Source organism: Arachis ipaensis, chromosome B02 (genome assembly GCF_000816755.2).
Source record: "Arachis ipaensis cultivar K30076 chromosome B02, Araip1.1, whole genome shotgun sequence".
Classification (NCBI taxonomy): Eukaryota; Viridiplantae; Streptophyta; class Magnoliopsida; order Fabales; family Fabaceae; genus Arachis; species Arachis ipaensis.
The window spans coordinates 89,402,703-89,407,705 of NC_029786.2; the positions used below are offsets into that span (position 1 = coordinate 89,402,703).

Consider the following 5,003-nt stretch of genomic DNA (forward strand, 5'->3'; position numbering starts at 1 on the left):
TTTGGACTGATATATTATTTATTTTTGGGCCATTATATATGATCTTAAAAGTTATAATTGTTATGGGGCTATTCCTTAAAACTGGGCTACCCAAGGCACATTGATAGCTTGTATCGGTTGGACCTCCTCCACACTATAGTTAATTACAATTAGTCTCCTGACCAAGAAAATAAAGTAATGAATTAGTCTACCTTCAGTTATGGCCTTCGGCCCCAATCTAAATGGCAAAGCTTTCTGATCAGAAAAGAAAATTGCTAATCACATCAGGCCCAAAAGTGAAAACATATTGTAAATTTTACACAATCTGAAACATGAAAAAATAAAATAAACTAAAACTTTTGTAATTGGGATGGTTACCTTTCTTTATAGATCCAAAAGGTTTTTTTTTTTTCTTTCCTTCAAATAAATCCAAAAACAGTTGTGTTCTTCGGGAGTTTTAGGGCGACAATGGTGTGTGAGACCTCCAAAGGAGTTAACAAGTATTATCAAAAGAGATGAAAGAAAAGCTGCAAGTGTCAAAAGGAAGATTTTACAGGCCCCGAAGCAATGCCGTAATGGAATTCAGAGTATCGGCGGAGATCAAAGGTTGATGGAATGGATAGCAAAAAGATCACCGGTGAAGCATGGCTCCGGCCTTGTGTGTTTTTCCTCTTTCCTCTGTGGCGGACCTTCGTGCGGAAGAGACGCCGGCAGAAAAACCTATTCGGACTTGTCTCAATTGCACCTATGCTTGATCCAAAACCAGTAATCAAATGGAAGGAGCTTGTAATATGTTCGTTGCAACAAAGGAAGATAATAACAACAATGGGAGCATCTTCCTGCAACGACGTTAAAGTGAAAGAGGAATTAATTAAGGTTTTGGGTCGGGTGAGTCGGGGTTCGGGTAGGATTTTGGGCTTAGCCCAAGACAAAAAAAAGAATGTACAAAACTAGCATTGCCAAGGAAAAAAAAATACTACCGCTGCAAGCTTCTTTTAGGTAGTGTTTGGTAGAGAGACAGAGACGGAAAAACTGAGACTGAGAGACAGAGACTAAGAGACAGGGATTAAAATAAATCTCAATATTCTGTTTGGTGCAAAATGGGGAACAGGAATTGAAACAAGAATGAAACTCTAATTTAATTTGCACAAAGGGTAAGATTGGAATTGATTAATTGAAATGAAAGTATTTTAGGTATAAAATGTTATTAAAGTTTCAGTATCCATCTCTAAAAATTTCAGTCTCATGTGTCCCTACTTTTTGGAGGTACTGAAATACTGAAATTTTAGAGACAGAGACAGAAATTTTAGTATCAGTCTCTGAACTAACAAACACGATACTGAATCTCAGTCTTCCAATCTCTGTCTCAATACCTCAAAACAAACGCTACCTTAGTGACATCTATTTATGCCGGAAAGTAAACCGGGCTCGAATCTTAACTGTGACTAGGAAGCGGTCATATGGAACCCATGGAATCTTAACTGTGTGTACTGTGCAGGATATAATTTGACGGAAAAAATATACAAAAATATGTTTTTTAATTTATTTTTTTTTAACCTCCAAGTTCTAGTTATATAGCATTATATAGATATATAGATTCCAAATTCCATGGTGCTAGCCAAAATGTAGAAACTAATAGAACATGAGATTCATGTAATATTTTTACATTCGTGAAAATTCTACATTAGAAATCATATACTGAAATATTTTGTTCAACATAAAATTTTCAGGAATTTGGAAACAATTTCTACAAATTACATGCATTTAAAGATTATAAGAAGTGGCGGCCTAATTCTCCGCATTGATGAGATAGTAATTCAGAGTTACATAAGCGTGTTTTTGTAAGTTGGGATTTTAAGAAGGGTGCTATTTCAATAAAGATTTTATAATTATTATCATATAAAAATATTTAATTTTAATTATTGGATGATAAATTGTAGGATTTGATTTTTATATATCATAAAGTATTATTTTTATTTAAAATGTGGCCAAACAAATATATTATACTTTTTAAACAAAGATTATCATAAAAAAAATATTTTTAATATTTTCACAGAAATAGTTACCTTTAAAAAAAATGTGCCAATCATAATGAAAAGCTAAGCTAGAGAAGGCATTGAAGAATGAGAAGAATTCGTTATTAGTTTTTCAGCATGTCCCCCTTCCTCTTCAAAATTTTAACTTAGAGATGTTCTTTGTCTTTTAATCATGCTTAAAAAAAAAGGTCACAATACAAACATTTTGCATTATTGTTGAGTTTGAAAAAAGGTTGTACCAAAAAAGTATAATGTAAATAACTTAACCTGATAATTATACTGGTAATTGATTTCACAGCATAAACTTAAGATCACTCATAAACAATTTAATCGTTACTTCAATTTTATTTTTCAAAAATGTCAATTAGGCCAGTCTTATGAGATTCGAGTTCTCACTGTACTAATTAAGATTTAAAAGAAAAAAAAAAACCTAAATATAAAAGGAACCGCCAAAACCTAGTAGGGTCTAAAAACTGAAGGCCAATCTTAAGATCATTTCTTTTCATATTTTTTTTTCAATTAACTTTGGTTTTTTATATTAACCATGTTCCATAAATGGGCAATTATAATGTACAGACCCCGAATTTGTAAAGATTTACAGATTTTTGATTGGAAGAACACAGCGACAATACGTGTCCATGAGCCATGTGTGTGGATGCATCGTGAAATTGAGTGGAGAAAGGGGGTGTGCCCACCACGGAGCCGAGCCTCCTATACTGGGTCATGGGATGGCTCCGTTTGGTTTTAAATAGGGGTGTTCAAAACCGATCCAGACCGAACTAAACCGACCAACCGAACTGAGAAAATCGAAAACCAAACAAATCGAAAACTGAAAAACCGAAAAAAACATATTTTGCTGTTTTTATTGCGGTTTGGTTCAGTTTTCGGTTTTGACAATAAAAATCCTAACCGAACCGAACCGGTATTATACAATACCCTAAAAACCAAACCCCCCACACCCCCAATTAACGTGACCTAACCTAACACCCCCACCCCCAAACGTAAACCTAGCCCCTCTCTACTCTCACTCTCTCAGTTTCGCTCTCTGCACTCACTCTCAGTCTCACTCGAAGAAACCCAGGGCCGGCGGCGAACCCCTTCCTCCCACCACCTCGTAGCGCCGTCGAAGCCTTCCTCCCAGCGCCACCAGACCATTCTTCCCAGCCCCTCCTTGCGGACAGCACCACCCAGCCCCAGCCAGCACCTCCCTCACGGTCATAGACACTACACCACCCAGTAGGCCAGCACCATCCAGCGGCACCCCAGCGCCACCAACAGGACCGATCTGGCCACCTGCAGCACCGTTTGTGGTCACCCATAGCAGTACTGCTGCGTTTCTGGCCTGGCAATGCTCTTCCTCTTTCCCATCCACTTGACTTCAGGTTTGATTTTCTCTCCTTCTATGTATCTGAAGCAATTAGACAAATTGGGTTTATAATTATGAAATAGTTAGGGGGTTTGATTTTGTTAATTATAATTTATGTGATTCTGAGTTGCTGGATTTGTTTAGGATTTTGTTAATTTGCTTGTTAATAACTCTGATTCTGTGCTTCTGAGTTGTTGGGTTCAAATTTGTTAATTTCTTGTTTAGGGTTTTGTTAATTTCTTGTTAATTAGACATATTTGTTCATTGTTGCTGATTGTTGTTCATTATTTGTTCATTGTTGCTGATTATTGTTCATTGTTCATTGTTACTGAATGCTAGTACTTTTATTTTGTTGTGTTTCTGCTTCTGTTTTTTTTAATTATTTGTTCATTGTTGTTTATTGTTCATTGTTGTTGATTCCTAGTATTTCTTGTTCATTATCTAGTATTGGTCTTTAGCAGGATATAAGAAGAGAACTTGGAATCAATATAATTGATGAACAGAAGGTGCAATTGTCTAAGGTAATTGGTCTTTCTACACATGTCTCGGTTGCGGCTTTTAGTATTTGTTATTGATTTTTGGAAGTCTATTTCATTGATGCAGGGATTGTGGCACGGGATAGATTTATTGGCTTGGATCAAGGATTTAGGTCCAATAGACCAATACTGTGAAAAACTTACCAAACAGTAGATTCTGTGATCTTTTATTTCATTATAGTTTCAATCTTTATCATGTTGTTAATCTTTTTTTTCCTTGATTTTTTATGTTCAACCTATTGATAGTTTTGCTTCTTCTTCTGCTGGTTATTGGTTAAACACGTACCAGTACCAATATACTTGGTTCTCACCTTTTAGTTGGTTGTTAGTTATTATTTTTATGCTGTCATTAATGGACTAATATCTTTTCTTTTTGTATTTTTAAGATGTTATATATATTGATTCTATATTATTATACTACTCTTTTTATAAACTGTTTAGAGGAATGGTTCTGGCTCTTATCTTTTCCTTCCTAAAATGTATTTTGCTCCACCCTCAGCCCTCAGCTCTTGCTCATTTTCATGATTAATTGAACTTGATTTTTACTGAAGAAATTCCATTGATTTGTCATGAATGTCATAGCCTTCATAACATTTTGTTGTTAATGGTGAAAAGTTGTACAATTTGCAGTAGAAATTTCTGCATTTTGTCCAATTCCAGTCAGTACATGAAATTAGGAATGTTTGAATGGAAGTGTACATACTAATGTTTGTTAGTTGCTTACACTTTACTATTTTTTTATATTTCAGTCTTGGCTCTAGTAGTTCTTGCAATTTTTAGACTTTTTTTCTGTAATTAATTGAAAAATCGAAAAAACCGAACCAAACCAAACCGATTTTAATTGGTTTGGTTTGGTTCGGATGACTTCAATAAAAAAACCGAACCAAACCGAATCGCAGTTTAATTAGACGATCGGATCGGATGACTTTTCTCTCAAAAATCGAACAAAATCGCACCGCAAACACCCCTAGTTTTAAATTTTTTGTTTTGACAAGCTTCATATGAATAGGTGGACCAACGCATGGCTTTGCAATGAATGGCCCAGACAACAACAAAGTGATCAAATGAAGAACTTATGACTTAAAT

The 5,003-nt window shown here is 35.1% G+C and overlaps 1 pseudogene; it reads left to right on the forward strand.

Annotated features, from left to right (window-relative positions):
* LOC107627574 overlaps nucleotides 3,714-5,003 on the forward strand; it is a 7,177-nt pseudogene continuing 5,887 nt past the window's right edge.